Below are 25,080 nucleotides of genomic sequence, written 5' to 3' on the forward strand. Positions count from 1 at the left end.
GCACCCAGGTGGTGCGCTTCCGCCCGGGGCTCGTCTACTCCAGACGCTGCGCCTGCGGAACGCCCACCAACTGCTCGCGCAGTCAACGCATGACAGATGGACTCCACCTGCAGGACCCGGGCCAGACCAGCGCCTGTCACACCATCAGCCCGGAGGTACACGACGACGCTGGCCAGAGCACAACGCACACTGCAGCGGCGGTGTCACAGTTCCTAAAAGGGATCTCACAACCATTGCCTCAACCCATTTTGTAGGGTCCAGTGCGCCAGCCCAGCCCGCCACAGCGACGCAAGAGGACCAGTCCAACTGAAGTTCGAGCCCATCTCGGGTTCCAGGACCAGTCTGCCTTAAACTGGTCACCCAAGACACACCCGGACTCCGTTTTCGATGATCCACATATGGACGGAAAGCTAATTGGATAAGGAAGCCAACCCAATTGGTCTCACGTCAAAAAGCCCTTCGGAATCAATGGGAATCGTCAAAACATGTCAGCATCCAGAATCTGTCAGGGTGCTGCGACACCGTCTTTTGGTCCGTTGGACCGTGTATCGTGTTTGGGCCCATTAGGGGGCGCGTCCAGGGGGGTGACGTCCAAGACTCTATAAATACCAGCCGTCGCTCTCTTTAGGGTTTGTGTTTTGTTTAGTTCTTGATTTCCTCGTGAAACAGACGTCGTTTTGCTGCAACTGTCGCCGCCAAAGCCGCTTGCTGTGAATCAGGGCCCCAGTTCTTGATCTTGTTCGCCTGTGGCGATTAGTCCTTTCGAATAAAGACTTGAACTCCTCGTTATCATAAGCCTCATATTTATTTGCAATTTTAGATTTCGTTTATCCTATTCTTGCTTGTGTTCTCGATTCGCTTGCAGGAAAGCCTTCTCGGCGAGGTCAATCGTGTTCGCGTGGTTGATAACCAATGGAGCAGTGGTGTAACGGTTGCGGGGGTCCGAATTAATCTTGGTTCGAAGCCTAGATCGTGAATGTCGAGTCTCCACCAATCGACGCTATCATACATTTTGGAAGATTAGGCCTAGTCTACATCAAGTGGTATCAGAGACCTTGTTACCCGTTAGATATAACTTTGTTTCCCCTTTAGATTGTTACTGTTTTTGTATTACCTATAGTCCACAAAAAGCAAAAAAAATATACACCGCCACATATTTCCTATCCTATTGCCTTGTTGTACCGTGCAATTTCGTCTCTGTTTCGCGTTGTTAAGTTTGTGTCCTAGGTCAAGTTCTGGTTGCTGGTTTTATATCATTTTTAGTCTAGTTTGTGTTTTCCCCTTTGTTTTTTTATCATAATCCGTGAACATCTCTAAGTCTTGTTGAGTTTTCTTTGTATCCATCAAACCCTAGTCCACGCCATCTTTTTTTGTTACACTTGTCTTCACTGTTTCCATCAAATCCTTGCTGCCGTGGCTAATTTTGCGCGCATTGTTTCCATTTTGTTCTCTAATTCGGAGTACGTTCGTAAAACTGGTCTAGTTTTCGCATACGAACTCGGATTTCGACGTTCCATATATCAAAATCGATCAGAAAAAAATTTCGGATCCGTCCATCCTCGCTTTGTCAAGGTCGGAGATTTTTATTTTGGTCAAAAAGTGGTCACAAGATCCTCTTTTTGTGGTCATAAGGTTTTTATCGATTTCGAGCATGTCTTCTGGAAATTCCATAGGCCACGTCTTTCTCTTGTTTAAGCTCATATTTTCTGTGGTTACTTCTTTTGTGCTCCTAAGTGAAAAAAATATCAAAAAAATTAAATGAAAAAGTCAAAATTTCTCAAAAAAACAACGACAGCCTAAAAAGTAAAAAAAAAGGAACAAAAGAGGAACAATATCTAGAGGAGCACATAGAAAGCGCCATTTGAGCTGTGTTTACGTGTGCTGATTTCTAACTTGTTCCTAATCATATTTTTGCTGTTCACATCACTTGATACATCTGGTACTTAGAACGTGAGTAGGCCAGCAACTAAGACAAATACTTGTGATACTTATTCAGCTTTGCTATTCAGTTGCGAATTTTGGTATTCCTTGCTACTATATTGTGCCTGTCTAAGCTCCACTTTCTTTTAACCAAGTACAGGTTCGTCTTGCAACTGTTACACTCAAGCTACAACGATATCACAGTCACCGATCGATTGCACCGTCTGTTGCTTTGGTAAGAACACTTTTAAGACTATGGTAAGACGCTTGAGAGTTGAGTGTCTTATCTTTTCTTGTCCACAACCTAAGTAGTTGGTAGGGATAATACTATTTATGTTGTCTTTTCCTTTCTACTAACCATGTTAGGAAAAGCTCGAGGCAGCGGCTAAGGAAACGAGGACGCACCTATAGATTTCAATGACTGTGTTTCTAAGAATGAGCTTCGTACCGTTCTTGATGACAAGTTCAATGAGATCCTTCAACAAATCACCAATTTGGCCAAGAGGATTGAAGATGTTGAACAACGACATCCTGAACCACGTCCTGAAGATGATGATGATGATCTCTCTAAGGAGGACGATGGCAATGTGGAGGCTGAAGCCGAAGCTCAACGACGTGCTGAGGATACACGTAACCGTAATCGGTTGGACTTTAACCGACGTGGTATGGGAGGTAACAACCAAGGTAATAATGATTCTTTCTCTAAAACCAAGTTTAAGATACCTCCTTTTTCTGGTTCTGCTGATCCTGAAGCATATTTAGATTGGGAGATGGCTGTAGATAAAAAATTTAGCTCCCATCAAGTACCTAAAGAATATAGAGTTAGACTTGCTACTAGTGAGTTTACTAGTTTTGCTCTTTTCTGGTGGAATGATATTTACAATAATGCTAATGCTGATGTTCAAATACCTCAAACCTGGACTATACTTAAACGACGAATGAAATCGAGATTTCCTCCTCTATACTATCAGCGTTATCTACGATTAAAACTGCAATGTTTAAATTAAGGTAGTAAAACTATTGAGAAATATTATCATGAGCTTTTAATTGGTCTAGCACGTAGTAACATACAAGAGGATGATACGGATAAGCGTTCTAGATTTTTTGGAGGTTTGCATCATGAAATACAGGATGTTCTTGACTATAAAGAATGGACTAGATTTTTCTAATTATATCATTATGCTATTAAAGCTGAAAGGGAAGTACAGGGACGACAACCTAGGCGATCCACAACTCCATCTGCGACTCCATCCATTCCTTCACGTCCAACCGAGGTGAGTAAATTTTCTAATGTGCAGACACCACCAGCGCCTGTAAAGAAGAGTTCTCCTATCACACCTCCTTCTAGTAGATCTGCTACGCCTTCCTCTAGCAGCTCTTCTAAAGTTGTGTGCCACCACTACAAGGGCATATGACATATTGCTAAAGAATTCCCCAGCAAATGCGCATATATTGCTACTGATGATGGCGGGTATGCTAGTGCTAGTGATGAAGAGAATGAATTTGCACTTGCAACTGATCTTTATGCAGATAAATTTGCGGATAGTGCTGACGATCATGATAAGGTAATTGATAGTGTGGCATGCACTGCAGACTATAAATTAATCCTTGTTCAGCGTGTTTTAAGTACACAAGTTAAGCCAGTAGACAAGCTACAACGCCATAATTTGTTTTAAATGTTCCTCATTGTCAATAATTTCAGTGTTCGTACTATAATTGATGGAGGGAGCAGCAATAACTTGGTAAGTTCTGAGCTTGTCAAGACTCTTAGTTTATCTACACGTGCTCTTCCACATTCGTACCATATTCAGCGGTTCAACAATAGTGGTAAGGCAAAGGTAACACAATCTGCTTGTGTGCAATTTTTTATCGGGTCATACCATGATTATACTGATTTTGATGTCATGCCTATGCAAGCTTGTTCACTTTTGTTAGGTCGTCCTTGACAATATGATAATAATGTTGTAAACCATGGTAGGCAAAATAGATATACTTTTATGTTTAAAGGAAAGACCATTGCTTTACTTCCTTTAACACCTGCTGAAATTGTGCAATATGAAAAGGAACTTGCTAAAAAGAAAAAGAAATGCCTTGATAACGACTCTAGCAAACCATTAAATGAACCTTTAAGTAACATGAAAGAAGTTTTATTTGCTCTAAAATATGTTCTTGCTGTTCATGATGAACAATGTTATGCTCTAACTTGTACATCATCTATATATCCACTTGGTCCTATTCCTAATGCTATGTCTCTTGTTGGTACTAACCTTTTGCAGGAAAAGGAGGATGAATTCCCAATAGGGAAGCCACCATGGCAGCCGCCTTTGCGAAGGATGGGGCGCCAAGATGAACGTCTTCTTCCGGAACCATCGTTGTTGTCATCCAATGGAGGAGATAATCTACTTCAGTCGAGGACGACTTCAATTCAAGAAAGGAAGGATGATGAGGACATCACTACTTCATCGCATACAAGCCAAGGAAAAGAGGAGGTCCAACATGGGCGTCCAATTCATCTTTTTATGGTGGAAGCCCAGTCCAACTGAAGTTCGAGCCCATCTCGGATTTCAGGACCAGTCTGCCTTAAACTGGTCACCTAGGACGCATCTGGACTCCATTTTTGATGATCCACATATGGACGGAAAGCTAATTAAATAAGGAATCCAACCCAATTGGTCTTACATCAAAAGCCCTTCGGAATCAATGGGAATCATCAAAACAAGTCAGCGTCCAGAATCTATTAGGATGCTACGACACCGTCTTTTGGTCTGTTGGACCGTGTATCATGTTTGGGCTCACTAGGGGGCGCGTCCAGGGGGGGTAACATCCAAGACTCTATAAATACCAGCCGTCGCTCTCTTTAGGGTTTGGGTTTTATTTAGTTCTTGATTTCCTCGTGAAACAGACGTTGTTTTGCTGCAACTGTCGCCGCCAAGGCCGCTTGCTGTGAATTAGGATTCCAGTTCTTGATCTTGTTCGCCTGTGGCGATTAGTCCTTTTGAATAAAGACTTGAACTCCTCGTTATCATAAGCCTCATATTTATTTGCAATTTCAAATTGCGTTCATCCCGTTCTTGCTTGTGTTCTCGATTCGCTTGCAGGAAAGCCTTCTTGGCGAGGTCAATCGCGTTCGCGTGGTTGATAACCAACAGAGCAGTGGTGTAACAGTTGTGGGGGTCCGAATCAGTTTTGGTTCGAAGCCTAGATCGTGAACGTCGAGTCTCCACCAATCGACGCTATCATACCTTTTGGAAGATCGGGCCTAGTCTACATCATGAGGTGCTTTGTAAATTACCCTTTCTTTCTTCTTTTCCTTAACCTTTGGCGGTTCTTTCGGCCGTTGGTTCTTAGGACCATACAGCTACTCCTTGAAATGACACTTCGCCATTGAAAACACCTAAATAAGGCGACTTTAGTACATGAACACATATAGCTCAACATTTCAACACATACACTTTGCACTTACTTCATGCTTGTTTGGACACACAAACTCCAACGTACTCTTATGGTTTATCATAGCTCGATCTCCGCAATCGCACAGAGGAGGTTCCTTGAGTCGTCTAACTATAGCTAAGTGCTTCTCCTTAGTCATCATTGGAGGGGGGTTAGGGGGAGGTGGAACCCACCGCTCGAAGTGCTCTCGTGTATGTCGTCCTCTCCACCAATCGTCGAAAAGGAGGTACGTGGGGTCAAACTTGTCTGCACCGTCGATCCACTAAGAGAAAAAACATCTCTCATGGGCCTACACAACAAAATTCCAACAAAATATTAGTAACCTAGTAATACAAATCAAGAAAAAAATATACGGAAACAATTACTTACATTAAAACGATTGCATGGGTAGAAGCAACGAGCCCTGTGTTCGGATGTCTTGACTGAAACACGTTGGCCGAACAACCACAATCATAGTTAGGGACAGGGAGGTCAGGAGGGACGGGGCATCTTTGCTAGAATCGTAGGGATACAATTCTCTAGGACGACACCATTTTTACGACAACTGCTCCCGAAATATGTCTTCCATCTAATAAAACGGTTCAAATTAAACATTATTCAAAACAACGCAAATTAGTGTAAAATATAATCATTTGTATTGCAACTCAAATAATATAACCAACACTTATAGCAACAAAAATATACATGGTAAACATACTACTAACTAAATAATTAACCTTAACATCGACAAAATCAAACTAATATCTTCCTCCAAACCATAGCCCATAGTTCCCAAACATAATTTTTCTCCTAATCTTAACTCCCATTCATAATATTTCAATCCACCATTCAAACAAAAATAAAAAGTGGGTCATTACCTTGAACGAGGCCGAGGAGGGAGGAAGACGGCCAGGGAATAGAAGGGGAGGGAGGGACAGAGGCGAAAACAGAGGGCCGGGCGCCGACAGCACTTGGGAGTGGCGGGCAGGTGGGGCGATGGGCAGACGCGGTGGGCGCGAAGGCGCGGCGGACAGGCGGCCAGGCACGGTAGGCAGGTGGGACTGAGCCGTGGGCCTTTAGCCAACTCTGCCACGCCACCGATCAGAGCGCGGCAGGTAGGCGGGACTGAGCCGTGGGCCTTTAGCCAACTCTGCCACGCCACCGATCAGAGCGCGTCACTGCCGCGCCAAGATCGGTGGCGCGGCAGACTCTGCCACATCACCGGTCAGTGCCCCGGTCGTCGTCACGTCATCCCTCTCACTGCGTCATCATGCATGGAGCGGCACAGACGTTTCGCTGCGCCAGGGAAATAGGCGTGGCCAAAAGTGTTAGTTTTGGGAAAAAAAAAATAAAACGGTGTTAGATTTAAAATTAGTTTAAAAAAAGTGTTAAAAAAATTAGATGCGGCTACATGATTCTTGCGAGTTGGCCTACTTCATCCCCGGTCTTCTTGACCTTTTTGCGTGCGTGCTTTGTACATGGGCCGTTTCTTGTTTTGTGCAATATTCCTCCTTCGTGGGCTTCAGTTGTCTATTAATTTCTTATGCAATATTTCTTCAGAGTATATAAGAAACTTCCTTAGAGTAGTCTCCATCCAGAATTATGAGGTAATTTCTATACATGCAAATCATATAGATACTACATATATAGTATAATTTCAAGGTATAGTTTTTTCAATAGTATTTTTTTATTTAGTCATATGTCTTCTCTCTCCATCATCTACCCATCACTTCTCTTCATATATCTTGGTTCTCTCGTAGATCTAGGGCTTGTTTGGAACTCTTCTGCTCCACGTTTTTTAGCTCCATTTGACGTTTTGTTTGCAAAATAGGTGTAGCTCCGCAAACTCTGCTTCAAGAAAAAAGATAGAGTTGAGAGCACATAAGTGCTCCCGAATTTGTAGGTTTTTTGTAGAGCTGCTCCACAATAGAGTTTATGGAACAGAGTTGGAGCAGTCCCAAATAAGCCCATAGTTCCTTATTTATGAAAACACTTTATCCTATCTCTTCTTTAGTTCTAATGCCACATCATCATTTTTCTTAGTTAACACCCTGATTAGTAAACATAGAAACCATCTAGTAGGTTGGGCATGTCCTTAGAACTGCGTATGCTTAGAGCATTGACTTTTAACTTTGGAATAGGAAGCTAAGCCAAGCTTAGTTGGTTGAGATTAAGGCCTCGTTCCTTCGCTGAAAAAAAGCCAAAACATTGTTCCAGCTGATTTGTTGTGAAAAAACAAGATGACAAGTACGGATTATAAGACAAGCGAACAAGGCCTAATTATTGATGTATGTCGATGCCATTTGGGAACAACAAATCCTTGTTGAGGTGAGTTTAGGTGTTTACTATTATATACTCCATCTGTACTAAAATAACAACCATATTTAATCAGAAAAAGTTATACAATATATATTTTTATTCTTAATTTCTTATAATATTGTTATGTACTATATAATCAATATTATTTCATAGAGGCCCATCGAATACAAAGTCGCTTAATGCAAGTTTTATATCCTTAACTTATATATAATTTGAATAATGTCCGGTCAAAGTTTGTAAAATATTATTTTTTTACAAAATCCGCATAACATTTTGAAACGATGGAGTATTTTCTTCTTAGGTGCCATTTGGTTTAGAGAAACGTTTCGGTTTCTAGGGAGAATCAAGAGAAATGGTTCCAAACGGGATACTAAAGCTAAGAATCGGATTGGAACCGTTTTGCACTTCCTTCGTAGGAACACGAAACCGCGATTGCTTGGTTTCACCAGTTCTGTTTCGCCTTCCGTCTACTCAGTCTTCCTCCTCCTTTCCAACTCAGGAGGTCGTCCTCGAGCGACGTCCCACAGACTCCTCCTTGCACATGGGACTCCTGGTGGCACGGGTGAAGCTACGAGGGAGCTCCTCCCTCGTGTGGACGCGCAGGCGAGGGAGCTCCTCCCTAGCTGCGGGGGTGCGAGCGCGGACGAGGGAGCTCCTCCCCGGCGGCGCAGGTGCGAGGGAACGCCTCCCTGTTACGGACTATAGGTGTGCGAGGAAGATGGAGTGGGGCCTGCTGACGGATGGATAACACATGGAATCCGAATCAGTTAAGTCAACCAAACGGTTCCAATAAGTGAATTTGTTTTTTTGCAAGAAACATTTTTTTTGAAGAATCTGGATCCGGAACGTTTATACGAGAATCTGGATCCCTGTCAAAATAAACCTTATTAAAAGCAGTCTAATTCATCGAGATTGGTTTAGTTTACGAAAGGGCATGTAGCATAATAGTTAGAAGAGCCTTGGTTGCATCTTAGGTCTTGAGTTCAATTCGACTCCCCGTGGAAGCGAATATTGTATGATTTAACGACATTGTGATTTCAACGGTAGACGATGTTTCCGTCGAGCCTATGGTAATTTTGTCAATCTCAAAGATTTGTCGGCTTGTTATACTATGTAACTAAAACAAGAATAAGATTGATTTAGTTTTTTCCCCAGCTTGGTGGCTTTTAAAAATTCAGTGTTGAAATAGACGGATACAACATAGCTTTCGCAAACAAATTTTAGTAATACGAAATTTTGTCTATTTCACTGGGTACCCAAAAAAAAACATATCGAGTCAATGTTTTGTCGGTAATGATATATGTCGGGCGTCCGACCCTTCACTTTACCTCTGGACGTGGCTCGCTCTCCTCCACTCGCTCGTTGCTTATCCTTAACCGCTTGCCCCACATCGCTCAGCCCGCTCCATACGATGCGCCCTCGCTCGGGCAGCAACGAGACGCTCGCCGCCGCTCCCTCACGAGCTGCTCGCGGCGTTGCCCCGCCCGAGCCGTGCACCCCCGCTCGCGGTAGCAACGGGCTGCTCGCCGGTGCGGCCCCCGCCTAGGCCGCCGGCGCACCCCTCCCGAGCTGCTCCCCCCCCCCCCCCCCCCCCCCCCGAACTGCCCCTTATGAGGCCAAAAAGGAAAAAAGTTACGCTGTTTATGGAGCAAAAAACAGTTATGTTTAGATGGACATGCTAAATAAATTAATACTAGCCAAGTATGGAAAGGATAACTGCTGAAAACATAAAAGTAGTAAGCTCACTCCAAGATAAGTGCTCTCTTCTCTGACCTCCTTGATCCTTCGGTACCACAAGTGAGACTATGACGGGTTATCCAACCATACAAGGATGGGGATTCTCCAACTATATGAGGATGGATCCACAGAAGTATGGAAATAGAATAATATAGGGGTGAGCCATTTAAAAAGGTGTCAAATCAAAGTGCAGCGATATATGCAACGTAGGCATCCTAACAAACAAACAATTTGAACCTTGTTCTACATGACCCGATCAAATAGATCAAGCACTTGCCATCTACCTTTATTGTATATTGATAATTCAATTAGCATTTCCATTGCATTTCAAATAGTTTCCAAAAACACGTGCGTGTCACACGTGTTTATTTGCTAGTATATATAACCGTTCACATATACCAAAAGTATAACAGCCCCTCACATCTCGTGCCAAATATGATGATGGACACCAGTTACATTGAGTTCAAGTTCAAACTCGATTACTTAGGCACCAAGAACCTGCCCGTCATCGGCAAAGACATAATTGTTGAGAGTAGAATTGCGAGTAAAGTAAACAGAGACAAGGGGAATGGCAAATGAACCAGTTATTTATTCCATTGATCATAGGTGATATTTATACATAGTGTGAGGGAGAGGTTACGGGGAGGAAACTCTCCCGTCAAGTCACGACAACGCATGTCTCGTGGCTGTGGGGAGTTTCCCGTTTGCATGCGGTCATGCGGGGGAACTTCCCACATACGAGAAGACTGTGCGGTAGGAGTTTGACGGAGAGGAATCCTAAGGAGGCAGTTGAGATCACCCGTTGAAAGATATTTGTAACACTCCCCCCTTGATCGAATCCGTCCTTGAGATCAATGAATGGTATTGTTCCTCCAAAAACTCCTGCAGGATAAAAACGAGGAAGAATACAGGTAGATATGCCATTAAAAACTCCTTAAAACCCAGTGGAAAAATAAGGAGAAAGATATAGCATATAATGATTATTGCTCCAATGGCACTAAGATATGGAACATGAGGTCCCAGAATTCCCTCCCCCTCATCCTATGGTCTAAATTGGTCGGTCTCCATTTCTAAAGACCGAACAATAATCGGGGTTTGGGAGGGATATGATTTGTCCATATTGAGTTTCTCCAATACTTTCTGGATATAGGCAGATTGATGCACAAAAATTCCAATCAGAAGGTGCTCAAGCTGTAGGCCTAAGCAAAATTTGGTGTGACCCAAATCCTTCAACTTGAACTCCGTCTTAAGATGATTGCATGCCTCATCAATATCTTGTTTGTTGCCAATAATATTTAAATCATCAACATACATAGATATAATGCAAAATCCCATTTGGGACTTTTTGATGAAGACACATGGACAATCATCATTGTTAGTGTATCCCTTCTGCAGAAGGTATTCACTAAGTCGGTTCTACCACATCCTTCCCGACTGCTTTAAGCCATAGAGTGACTTTTGAAACTTTACACAATACATGTTGCGACTTGCGTTTTGATTCGGTATAGAGATTCCATCAGAAACCTTCATATATATGTCCGAATCAAGTGACCCATAAAGATATGCAGTCACTACGTCCATCAACTACATAGATAGACGATTTTGTACAGCCAGAGATATAAGATATTGGAATGTTATTCCACTCATAACTGGAGAATATGTCTCATTAAAATCAATGCTGGGTCTCTGCGTGAACCCTTGTGCTACAAGCCTCGCTTTGTATCTCACCACCTCATTGTTCTCATTCCATTTCCAGATGAAAACCCATTTGAGTCCCACAGGGAAGACTCTTGGAGGTGTAGGTATTGCTTGAGAGAATACCTTCCTTTTAGAGAGCGAGGATATTTCTGCTTGGATTGCATCCTTCCATTGATTCCAGTCCGAGCGCTTTTTGCACTCTACCATGGTCTTAGGATCTAGATCATTCTAGAGGAGTTCAACAATCATTGAGGAGAAATAAATATCGACAATTGCAGTCTTTCGGTCATATGATTCTCTAGACTCGAAATAATTGATGGAAATTTCATGTAGCCTTTCTGAAGCATCATCATTTCCCAAAATGGTTGAATCAGGGCATTCCAATGTCCCAACATTAGTAATTGAGTGCAATGTTGATGTGGGATATGAAGGTTGAACCTCCACAGGGTGTTCCTCAACTTGGGGTTGAGTTGCATTTACTGGGTTGGATGATTTGTTCTTCTTTTTCCTTTGCTTGCTAGAAGCTGCATCCATGGAAATAGCCATACTTCTCCCCCTCTTACTTGGGAGTTGAGTAGTTTTATTTGGTACCTCTACTCTTTCTGGCGTATTTCTCATAGGATTATAGGATTTTGTGACACCCCTATAATTAGTAAATGCATCTAGCGTATTATTTGCAATGTGTTGCAAATTAATGATTTTCTGAACTTGGAGTTCAGTCTCTGAAGTACATGGATCATAGTTTGAGATGTCTGTGGAATCCCAGTTGATTTCGTGGCATTATTTGTGGTTGTTGAATTCTCCCCCTAATACCGGGAAATGATCTTCATTGAAGATACAATCAGTGTACCAGGCCGTGAATAGGTCCCCTATGGTGGGCTCCAGGTATTTTATGATCGACAGAGATTGATATCCCACATAGATCCCTAATTTCCTATGAGGGCCCATAGTTGCATGCTACGGTGGCGAGATCGGTACATATGTAGCGCAACTGAACTTTCGTAGATGAGAAATGCTTGGGGGATTTCTAGGTACTAGTTGCAATGGCGAGGTTGCATCGTATGTAGTTGGACGCAATTGAATCAAGTCGCAGCGTGTAAGACTGCATGACCCCAACATGAGGTTGGTAGATTGCAATTCTATAGTAATGGTCTTGCAATAATTTTAATTCTCTTGATGAGAGATTCGACCAACCCGTTTTGAGTATGGACATATGGGACCGAGTGCTGAACTTGAATTCCTAAGGTCATGCAATAATCATTGAAGGCACGAGAGAAAATTTAGTGGCATTATCCATTCGAATTGACTGGATTTGATGTTTAGGATGTTGCACTTTAAGTTTGATAGTGTGGTTCCATGTGGAAAGAAGGCACACATGAGACCATCATGTGGATGCGTCTATTAGAACCATGAAGTACCTGAACGGTTGTAGGGTCGAGATGGTGGACTAGAGGGGGGTTAATAGTCCTTTCTAAATTTAATCGTGTCGGCTAACCAAAACAAATGTGAAATTAAAATAATCGGACTAGCCAAGACTACACCTCTCTATTGAAGTTCACAAGCACCTTATAGAGATCCAAATTAGGCAACAAATATGCTGGGCTAGTTAGAGCTCACCTAACCAATTCTAGAAGCAAGGTCACACAAACCTATGCTACTAGTACTTCAAGCAATAAGAGAGCTCCTACACATGCTAGTAAGCAAATGCACAAAGCCACCTAAGCTCACTAGCAATGCTCAATAATAAGGCTACACAAGCCAAATTATAGAGCGCAAATTTCTTAGCTACACAAACTAAGCAATGTGACTAACAAGGTTAGTCAAACCGAATTAGTCACGCAAGGGAGCTACTTCTATGCTACACAAGTAAAAAGATAACTAGCAAACTATACAAGTTAACTATTACAAGAGCAACTACACAAGCACACTGTAAATGAAGTAAATACAAGCTTGTGTAACGAGGATGAAAACCAATGGGGATACAAGGATGACACAATGATTTTTATCCTGAGGTTTACGTGCTTGCCAATACGCTAGCCCCATTGAGACAAGCTCTAAGGTTGCCATCGGTCCTCTTCCTAGTGGTGACCCACAAGTCACACTCTTCCACGCGGAGTGCTGACCACAAGCTCTAGCACTTGACCCGGCCGGACCACTTGTTGCCCTTCGCGTCTCGCTCTACTAGAGTTGCTCTTCGCGGCTCCCATGGGGTGAGCACAATCCCCCTCACAATCACTTCTCTGGAGCACCGCATAATCTTCTTTGTGTGCTTCAACGGAGACCACCACTAAGCCATCTACAAGGTGGTAACCTCCAAGAGTAACAAGCACCACCGGCTTGCAACTTGATGCAACCTCACGATGCAATCACACTAGAATCGCTCACTCACTCGATCGGATGAACACTATCAAGCTCAAGTGAGTTAGAGGGCTCCCAAGCACACCTACACAAGCCACCAAGGCTCAAGAGTGCTCAGCCACCAGCCCAAGGCCGACCAATGCTTGACTTTATAGCCCCCAAGAAAATAGAGCCATTGTACCCCTTCACTAGACACTTTTTGAACTGATCGGACTCGCAGGTCATAACGACCGGACACGCAGGTCACAGAGTTCGGTCGCTAGGATGACGCCGCGTGTCCCCTTCTTTCGAAGCCGACTGTAGGGCTTCAACGGCTAGCTCCCACGCGTGCATACTCTTGACCGGACGCTCCTAGGTCCAATGACCGGACGCACCGAGGCCGAGTCTAGTTACCAACGCATTTCTGCACAACTGACCGGACTCACCTTTATCCTATGACCGGACTCGACTCTATTAGCGTCCGGTCACTTCTAGAGAGGTTCTAGAGATCTCTTTTGATGATCTGACGCATCAGGTCATCATTGATCGGACTCTCCGTGCGTCCGATTGCTCCTGGACATGTTAAAAATACTGACCAGACTCTGTGATCGGACTCGCAGGTGCTGACCGGATGCACAGGTTGCAGAGTCTGGTCACAGACCTTTCAACGCTAAAACAACTATAACTCTTAGCTCCGAACTCCGATTTCGATGATCTTAGACATTTTGGAAAGCTTACTCAGAGGTCTACACATCCCACATGCATACTTGTTGCAAATCACAATGGATCAAAACAGCATTGCAATCTAAGGACCATCCTATAGTTCGGAGTACACCGAAAAACCTTTTTCTCTTCTCTAAGTTGATCCACCACAACTCCAACTTGTTCTCCTTTGCAAATATGCCAACACCACCAAGTGTACACCACCAAGTGCAAGTGTGTTAGCATTTTTACAAATATTTTTCAAAGGATTAGTCACTCAACTTACCATGCCACTCGATCCTAGCAACATCGCAAAGTTAGATCGCTCAAGTGGCACTAGATGACTGATATGCAAACAAGTTTGCCCTTCTTAATAGTATGGCCATCTATCCTAAATCTGGTCATAAACTTCTCTACACACCTATGACTAGTGAAATGAAATGTCCTATAGATTATACCTTTGCTTTGCGCATTCCATTCCATCTCCTCCAATGTCGATGCAACACATGCACCAACATGATCAACAATGATATGATCCACTTCAAATCATCATGTGACCTTATTGGTTCATCAATCTTGATCTCACTTGCTCTTCACCATTGCATCGGTCCATCGGTGCCAAGTCTTTGCTCAAGCTTCACCACCACACGGTCCATCGCTCCAAAGCCTCCAACTTGCCCTTCACGCTAGCAACTGGTCCATCAAGCCAAACCTTGTCTTGATCTTCTCCACCTTAGTCACATGACTCCATGTCATGTCTCATATACAATGAGCTCCTTCATCACATGTGTGAGCTTTGCAACATCTCCGAGCCATTTTCACCACCATAACATTTGTTGCTCACACGCATGTACCTATAGACTAATTTCCTATGTATCTCACATCAAACACAATTAGTGCACCTAGGTTGTCACTCAATTATCAAAACCAAATAAGGACCTTTCAATGGTCTAGACAAAGGTTGAATGAGACCACATATGTCTCCTTGAATGCGTTCAAGGAACTTGAGCGGTTCGGCTCGAATTTTGAGGTAAGAGGGCCTCAAAATTAATTTACCAGTGGCACATGCGGTGCACGTAAAATCCAAAGATTGGGGAAATTTGGCATCACTTAGAGTGTGACAAACATAATTGCTTATAATTTTCCTCATCGTCCCTATGCCAGGGTGACCAAGGCGATCATGCCAAGTTTGGAATGCATTGACATTCTGGAAAATTACTTTGTATGCAATATGTTGTACGGGTTTAATATACGTATAGTACAATTCAGACGAAAGTGGGGGAACTTTTTCAAGTGTCTCCATTGCCATATCCATTACTCCTCATTATTTTCATCACGAGTTTCAATATGGAACCCATTTTTCTAGATATCTCTATAACTCAATGATGAGGACATGACATCAATCAGAGGGCTGCAATAGATATAATCATGTCATGTCGATATTCCCAAGTTTTGTTATAAAGAAATAGGTTAAATTTCAATAAGGGAAGCAATGTTGGCTACTACCTACAACCTACTCTCCAACAAAGCTCAAACTGAGGACGATTTGTTGTCAAGAAGGGGAGGATGATGAGGACATGACACCATCAGATATGACCATTGATTATAAGATGAGCTCGTTCCTACATTTGCATACTGATTTTTAGTACAATTCACTTGGTTCCACATGTCCATGTAATTATTTGCTTATAGGTACAAATGTGTCTCAAATTGCAAGTCCATCAAAGTTGAACTTTCAGTTCATCGGCGACCCAACAATGCTTTATTGGAAAGGTCATAACTCATCCATCCAGAGTGCAATTATGGTCAATGAACACTTGATCGAAAGCTTGTTTGATAAGCTTTCAAATAGATCTGGTCCCATCTCAATATCACATCGGCAAGGCCACCAAATCATCAAGACATGTTGTCGCTATTTCTGCCGAGAGCTACGTCGTCATCATGGGCTTGTTATTCACCCTTGGGACCCTGGCCCAAGTTGGAGCATGCCCCAAGGAGATGGAGAATACATAAAGGAAGCCCTTGGACGTCCTCTCCCTTGGCCACCACCTTAGGAGGAAAGCAAGGGCGTCCAAACCAAGTTGAAGGCCCAATCCAAGTCAAGTTCGAGTTTATCTCGGGCTCCAGGAGCAGTGTGTAGTAAAACAGATGCCAAAGTCACATACATACTCCATTTTCGATGATCCACATATAGTTGGAACGATAATTTGATAAGGCAACCAATGGAAGCGGTCGCACATCAAAATTCCTTTCCAATCAATAGGAATCGTTGAAACAAGTTAACATCCAGCATCTATCAAGGCACTGCGTCGCCGTCTTTTGGGCCGTTTGGGCCTTGTAACAAGCTAGGGCTCCTTAGGGACGTGAATAAGAGTGCTTGCACGCCCCTTAGGCTATATATTCAGTAGTCGCCGCCTATGTTAGGGTTTGAGGGTTTTGCTTTAGATTAATCTGTCTTTGAACAGTCGTAGTTATCGATTTGTGAACCCCACATTGAGATCTTAATCATACATCTGTAAATTATCACTTCAATTGAGTTGCATTTTATCTTATTATTGCTTGTGTTCTTTGATTCGTAGCAGGAATTAGCCTTCTTGGCGAGGTCAACTGGATTGTGACACGGTTGATAACCAGAGGAGACATGGTGATAAGGTTGTAGGGTTCGGGTCTTTTGATCTGAAGCCGGATCGGTATGTCGCTTTCCGCCAAAATCGATAGTTAACTTGAATCTGACGTAAGATTGGGAACCCCGCCCCTATCAAGTGGTATCAGAGCCTCAGGTATACCGTCAAGTTCTTATTTACCCCAGTTTAGTTGGTTTTGCCTTCGTCCTATAAATCCAGAAAATTGCCCCACAAAAATATTTTCGTTCGTCATTGTTTTTCCCTAGTCCCAGCACCTGTTATGCCATTGCAATATTTTTAATTTCAGCTTGCTTTATTGAACAGTCGTCCCTCGTGTGTCATCGTGTTCACTGTGTCTAGATCTTGTTTGTGTCCTATTTTTCTAGTTCATGTTTTGTTTTTGCTGGTCAACATAATTTTGGGCAAACAAATTTAGTGCTACCGTGGAATAGAGCTTCGGCTTTGCTATCTCTGTTGTCGGTGTTGGCTCTGTTCTTTGTTTGAAAAAAAGGAAGTTTACCAAGTCCGACAAGAAGCAGAGTTGTTGAGTCTTAGCTGTGTACTGCTAGTCATTTTTTAGTCAGGCCTGGTTTAGTTCCTAAAAATTTTCATCCCAAACTATCACATCGAATCTTGCGATACATGCATGGAGTATTAAATATAGACGAAAAAACCAACTATACAGTTTTGTTGGAAATCGCGAGACGAATGTTTTAAGACTAATTAGTCCATGATTAGCCATAAGTGCTACAGTAACTAACATGCGCTAATGATGGATTAATTAGGCTTAATAAATTCGTCTCGTAGTTTTCAGCCGAGCTATGTAATTAGTTTTTTTATTAGTATCCGAAAACCCCTTTCGACATCTCCGAAACATCCGATGTGACATCCAAAAATTTTTATTTCGTGAACTAAACACAGCCTCAGTTCGTCCTGTTAGCCAAAGCTTCATATATGCATATTATTGTTTAATCTTTGAAACTAGCACTTGGTAAGAGTCCTGCATTCAATTACCACAACGTCCAAGGCTCCAATTTTCTAGTACTTCGATTAAAGAACCGAGGAGGCAATTTATAATGAGCATAGCTAGGGATTCTTTACAGCAAGTACGTCTCCACAGTTACCAGGTTGAGAATTAATTTTGCGGCACTTTCTAAAAAAAAGATAAAAACAAAGTTCAAAAGGCAAAGGGGTGCTAAAACAAGAAAAAGAAAGAAAGGGCCGCACCAACAAAAAAAAGAAAGAAGGAAAGGAAAAAAGTGAAAAAAAAAGAATTCAGAAGTGCTTACATCCATTGAGTCCTTGTTCTGAGTTGTTTTGTTGCTTGCTTGAACTAGATCCATGACGAGTTTAGGCCGACGACATAGACTAGCTTGAGACTACTTTTCAATCTTGCAATTTCTAAATTAAATTATTGCTATTCCTTGCTACCATATTGTGCCTCCCAAGCTCTACATATACTTTAGATCGGTATAGAAAAAGATCTTACAATCTTGGTGCCACATCCTCACAGGTATATCATGAATCAGCCGCCGGTTGTACCGTCCACTGTCTTGCTTTGGTAAGAACACTTGTAAGAGCTTGGTAATAAATGTGAGAGTGTGATTCCACTAACCCATAAATACTTGATAGGGCTTTTATTTTGATTCCTAACAATATCAAACAACGAGTTTATGTTAAGAGTGAATTGTAGGAAATCACGGAGCAGATGGTGGCAAGGATGGGCCAAATAAAGAACAATTTGCCATCACATATAGACCATAATCATCAATGTATGAGAGGTAAATTGACCATACCATCCTATTCTGGATTTGATGATTATGAAAAATATTTTGATTGGGAGATGGCTGTAGAACAAGAGTTTAATTTACACCTAGTTCCTAAGATATATAGAGTTAAACACGTCACTAGTGAATTTAAAGATTTTGCTTAATTCTGATGGCGAGAACTAGGCAATATGCATTTACAGCCTCATTCATGGGATATACTAAAAGAAGCAATGCGTGACAGATTTATTCCTCCTTCTTATAAACGTAATTTACACAAGAAATTGCAGCATTTAGAGCAGGGAGATATGTCTGTCTAAGAATATTATGAAGAGTTTCAAAAGTGCATAATATGTTGTGGAATAGTAGAGGACATGGAAGATAAAATTGTTCGCTTTTATGGTGGTTTGAGGCATGAAATACAGGATATTGTTTATCATAAAAAAATTTGTACTATCACCTGTTTGTTCTAGCTTGCTATGCTAGCAGAAAAATAATTGCAGGGTTGTCAGCAAAGGAACCGGACCAATATTGACAACAACCTCAACTAGGTTTTTGTAATGGTGGAGCAAGCATTTACGAAGGTCGAGACAACGATAAGAAGGTGAGTGGCCGCTTCCGCCCCTGCAACAACATCTTCACCACCACCATCACCTCCCACACCCACTTTGGAGTCTGGTAAAACTTTAAACCATGCTAAAGTTGTACAAACTAATGGAGATGGAGCTGCTAATGGAAAGAAAGAATTAGATGTTAAATCTGAGACAGCGATAAGAAGATGAGTGGCTGCTTCCGCCCCTGCAATAGCATCTTCACCACCGCCATCACCTCCCACACCCACTTTGGAGTCTGGTAAAACTTTAAACCATACTAAAATTGTACAAAATAATGGAGATGGAGCTGCTAATGAAAAGAAAGAATTAGATGTTAAATATGAAAATAAGCAAGTATCTGAATTGAAAGGTTCTTTTATGTTTGCTATAAAATCTAATATTGTTGAAATTAGTGATGATGTGTTAAATTTATCCACCACTGATGCTATAATAGAGCAACATTTAGTGCACACTAAATTTGAATTGCCTTTGTCACAAAATAATTGTTCTAATAATGCTAGTGATAAAGAAGAGTTGTGTGACAATGCTTTTCTTATACCTATGCCACAACTAGTCAATGAGCATGATGCTTTTGTTCTAGAACCAAATACTTGTGTTAAAAATAAACATTTGCTTCCAATTGCTACTAAAAGAGATGAACTAAAATTATTGTCTTCTTTAAATACTTTGAGTTATATTGAGTTTGATACTCTGTGTGCCCTAAGTAGTTTGAGGGATAAATTTTTATGCACCGAATTGCCATGGTTGTCTAGATGCACATATCACTTTATTAGCAAATATAATTGTAATGGGGAGTATATGGTACACCGAGTTTATATTTGTTCAAATCTGAAATCTCCTTTTATTGTGCAACAATATGATCAATTAGAGGGCTGCAATAGATATAATCATGTCATGTCGAGATTCCCAAGTTTTATTATAAAGAAACATGTTAAATTTCAATAAGAGGAGCAATGCTAGCTACTACCTACAACCTGCCCTCCAACAAAGCTCAAACTGAGGATGATTTGTTGTCGAGAAGGGGAGGATGATGAGGATATGACACCATCAGATATGACCATTGATTATAAGGTGAGCTCGTTCCTACATTTGCATACTAATTTTTGGTACAATTCACTTGGTTCCACATGTCCATGTCATTATTTGCTTGTAGGTACAAATATGTCTCAAAGTGTAAGTCCATCAAAGTTAAACTTCCAGTTCATCGGTGACACAACAATGCTTTATTGGAGCCCTTGGGACCCTAGCCCAAGTTGGAGCATGCCCCAAGGAGATGGAGAACACATAAAGGAAGCCCTTGGACGTCCTCCCCCTTGGCCACCACCTTAGGAGGCAAGCAAGGGCATCCAAGCCAAGTGGGAGGCCCAATCCAAGTGAAGTTCGAGTCCATCTCGGGTTGCAGGAGCAGCGTGTAGTAAAATGGACGCCAAAGTCGCATACGGACTCCGTTTTTTACGATCCACATATAGTTGGAAAGATAATTTGATAAGGCAACCAATGGAAGTGGTCACGCATCAAAAATCATTTTTGATCAACAGGGATCGTCGAAACAAGTTGACACCCAAAATCTATCAAGGCGCTGCGTCGCCGTCTTTTAGGCCGTTTGGGCCTTGTAACAAGGCGGGGCTCCTTAGGGATGTGAATAAGAGTGCTTGCATGCCCCTTAGTCTATATATTCAGTAGCCGCCTCCTACGTTAGGGTTTGGGGGTTTTGCTGTAGATTAATCTATCTTTGAACAGTCGCCGTTATCGGTTTGTAAAACCCCACGTTGAGATCTTAATCATACATTTGTAAATTGTCACTTCAATTGAGTTGCATTTTATCTTGTTCTTGCTTGTGTTCTTCGATTCGCAGTAGGGATTAGCCTTCTTGGCGAGATCAATCGGATTGTGACACGGTTGATAACCAGAGAAGACATGGTGCTAAGGTTGTAGGGTTCGGGTCTTTTGATCTGAAGCCGAATCGGTGTGTCGCTTTTCGCCAAAATCGATAGTTAACTTGAACCTGACGGAAGATCAGGAACCCCGTCCCCATCACTCAATAGTGTCCGAGTTGAATCGGGATACAAGAGTGCATCCTTGATTGTTATCGATGTACCCATAGGGAGCATAATAGTGGCCCGTCCAGAGTCTACTATTACAGCATCGCGTCCAGCGATTGTTAAAACATTTCCTTTATTCTTTATAAGTGTTTAGAAATATTTGATTTCCTTGAGTATAGAGTTAGTAGTACCACTGTCCACTAGGCACATTTCCTCCTCCATCGGGTTGACTCCCGTACAATCTATATATAAATAGAGAACTAAAATGAAATTCTCAACAAATAAATATAGAATATTTACATCACATATAGATATTGAATGTGCTTAATACAAGGAAATATCAAATGTGCGAGATGACATAAAACAAAGGACAATAACTATTACAACGCATTGGTCATAATGAAAATTAGGAATCTCAAAAGACTAGGAGCCTAATAAGCGCAGTCTCCAAACAGATCTTCAGAAGTGTATTTGATGATCATGTTGTCTACGTCGTCTGTGTTGCCACCGGGTGGAGGAGGAGCCTTGGTGTTGCTTGGATCCGCTGGGGCAAAGTTAGAGCACCCTAGGGCTGCCAGTGCATCGAAGTGTGCTTCAGACTGTTGTCCACCTTGGTTGGAGCATCCTTGGTTGGAGCGTCGACGTCCCACAGAATTCAAGTACAAATCCACTAAGTGCTTTGGGGTGCGACATTTCTGAGTTAGGTGGTTGTAGCAACCACACTTTGCACAAGTGTTAGACTTGTCTTTGTTCGACTTAGAATTGTCCTTTCCCTTAGCACCGCGAGGCTTACGGTGTCTCTTGCGTGCCACGAGAGATTGCTATTATTAGTAGTACTCTTTTGTGTTTTCTTCTAAGTGGTTGCATGTACCTCTGGCAAAGGCTTGGCGCCAACAGGGCCTTGATTGGAATTTCAAATTAGGAGCTCATTGTGTCTTTCTGCCTAAAGCATTGTTTAAATCAGCTCAGAATAAATAGTGAAACCCCTCTAACAATATTCTTGTTGAAGGATCATGTGTGCGGGAAGCATGGTAGACAGTGTCTTCTCAATTTTCTCCGCATCACTAGGTTCCTTTTCACAAAACTTCAGTTTGGCACTGAGTTTATGCACAGCATGGTTGAACTCTCCAACAGTTTTCAAATCTTGTATGCGGAGGTGGTTCCACTCATGGGTAGCCTCTAGTAGGAGGACTGCCTTCTGCTGTTCATACCGTTGTTGTAGAGCAAGCCAAAGAGCACGTGGGTCCTCCTCCATCTAATACTCAGCTTTGAGATCTGGATGGATGTGGTTCCTTATGATAAATAAGGCATTGTCCTTCAGATGTACAGCCAATGGAGCTACACCCTGTTGGGGAGCTTCGATTGCCTGATACATTCCGCGCAACGACAAACTCACTTTGAGATCTTCGCCCATGTAGGGAAGTTGTGTCCATCGAGAGCGAGTGCCTCAAACTCTCGGCTGGCCATTGTTCCTACATGTGTGTTGCCATAGACTTAATTAAAAATCAAAGGCATGGTTGTAATAATTAATTGTGAAATGCGAAGAATCAAGGTAAACTTGAATTAGATAAAGGGATTTTTCTCTACTTGTGGAACTAAGGAAGTCACCATGAAGGTGTAGATCTTGTTTAATTTAATTAATTGTTTCACATCAAGATGCATTCCTTGTATGTTGATAGTCAAATTGGAAGAGCACTTTGAGGAGTAAATCCCACTGTAGTATATGGTACTACCTTGTGTTTGTCAATTTGATAATAAACAAAGGTCACACCGAGTGAATCAAGTTCCAAAGGAGTGAGAGAAAATCAACCATAACATTTTGCATAGTACATATTATAGGGAATTGTAATGAGCAAAACACATTGAACATGTACGGAATTTATATTTACAATGCACGGTAAAGGGGAAATATTTACAATGCAAGGCTACATCAGGTGTCTAAAACAGTGAGTAATTAGACTAACTAAACTGATGTAATAAAGCAGTAAATAAAGTTCTATGAGAGTAATAAAAACTGCAGAGAATGAAAAATGCAAGATAAGCCATCCACCAGGAGGAGCTGCCGCCTGGGAAGAAAAGGCGAAGAGGAATGGCAAATGAACCAGTTATTTATTCTATTGATCATAGGTGATATTTATACACAATGTGAGGGAGAGGTTACGGGGAGGAAACTCTCCCGTCAAGTTACCACGACGCACGTCCCATCGCTATGGGGATTTTTCGGTTTGCATGTGGTCTTGCGGGGGAACTTCCCACGTACAAGAAGACCCTAACGAGGTGGTTGAGATCACCTGTTGAAAGATATTTGTAACAATAATCACCGGAGGATGCACCTGGTGGACCATAAGTGTAGCTTGCTACCCCCATGCGACGACCAACAATGGCGACGACATCTCCATCGTGGCATTTACCAAATCCAAAAACGTCGTGAACACGGGCTTTCATGCCTTTTTGGTAGGAAGAGACGGGGCACCGTCATTGGCCCATACAAAATCTTCAAGCGAGGTATATATCTACTGGCAGCGATTTCACATGGATAGGGTGGCATCAGTTAATGAAGCGAAGCGACCTCGAGTTCGGTTGCTACGTCGTCGATGGCTGCGTGACATTCGTATGCGAAATCATAGATCTCAACGGCAACGACCGTATACATGTGCCACCCTCAGACTTGGGGCACCATCTCGGCCACCTCTGCTGCACTCCACCGACGGCGGCGGCAGCGGCTCGGACGTCTCCTTCTCCATCGGCAGCGAGACGTTCCGCGCGCACCGGGCCATCCTCGCCGCCCGCTCGCCGGTGTTCAAGGCGCAGCTCTTGGGTTCCATGGCGGACGCCAAGATGGACCGCATCACGCTGCACGGCGTCGAGCCGGCGGCTTTTCGAATCCTGCTGCGTTTCTGTACACCGACGCACTGCCCACGGACAGAGAGCTCATCAAAGATCTCCAGGGCTCTTCGGCCACGCTCACGGACTTGCTCAAGCATATGCTTGCGGCGGCGGACATGTACCAGCTGGACAGGCTGAAGCTCATGTGTGCGCAGAAGTTATGGGAGAGTGTGTCGGCGGAGGCCGTGGCAGAGATGTTGGGCTGCGCGGAGACGCACAACTGCCCGGAGCTGAAGATCGATTTCTTTGTGGTGGAGAAGAACTTCAAGCACGGTGTTGACGGAGGGATACTTGCGCCTCATGCAGGGCTTCCCGTCAGTAATCGAGGAGATCAGAGCAAGGCTAGTATAGGGCTATATGCATAGATGAATGATGATGATTCATGAGCAAACTGGCAAACTGCAAACATCTATCTCTATGTTATATTGTGCTGCCAAAGGAGTGCTCGAATTCTGACTTTCTGTCATCGCCATTATTTATGTGAAGTGCATATGAAGTATATATATCTACTTAATTTAATTTCAATGCTTCGTGACACAGAAAATTATACAGCCTGCTCGGCTGCACTATTTGCAGCGCTGTGCATCCACGTATGCTGCAAATACCGTAGAGTAAAGTAGATATCTGAAAAAGTGCAGCTGAGCAGCCTGATAAATTGATAAGCACTCATGCAAAAAGAGATATAAGAGACATTAACTGATCTTCTTGAGCGACCTCCTTCAAAGAAATAAGAGAGAAATCCGTATGTGCCACTAAATAATTCGCTAGGCAAGCCACTGAAAAATTGATTGGGATATGAATACCATAAAAAAAATGTACGTTCTGTGAGCGCCACTACCATCAAATAGCAGGTCAAACAAAAGTTATGTCTAGTGTACAAAGATGTTTATACCCTTCGTTCCCAATGGAGTGCAGCAAAATTCAGTTTCTATGCGTGCCACTGAATGAAATATGTCAAAACTTATTTTGGCTGATTCTTGTTCCAAAAACTTGTCTTTGTTTTCAT

General features: G+C 42.5%; 1 pseudogene; it reads left to right on the forward strand.

Moving 5' to 3' along the window:
* The first annotated feature begins 2,499 nt into the window (after positions 1-2,499).
* On the forward strand, positions 2,500-24,425 carry LOC136500181 (BTB/POZ and MATH domain-containing protein 1-like; annotated as a pseudogene).
* Positions 24,426-25,080: the final 655 nt, after the last annotated feature.

Source organism: Miscanthus floridulus, chromosome 13, assembly GCF_019320115.1.
Source record: "Miscanthus floridulus cultivar M001 chromosome 13, ASM1932011v1, whole genome shotgun sequence".
NCBI lineage: Eukaryota > Viridiplantae > Streptophyta > Magnoliopsida > Poales > Poaceae > Miscanthus > Miscanthus floridulus.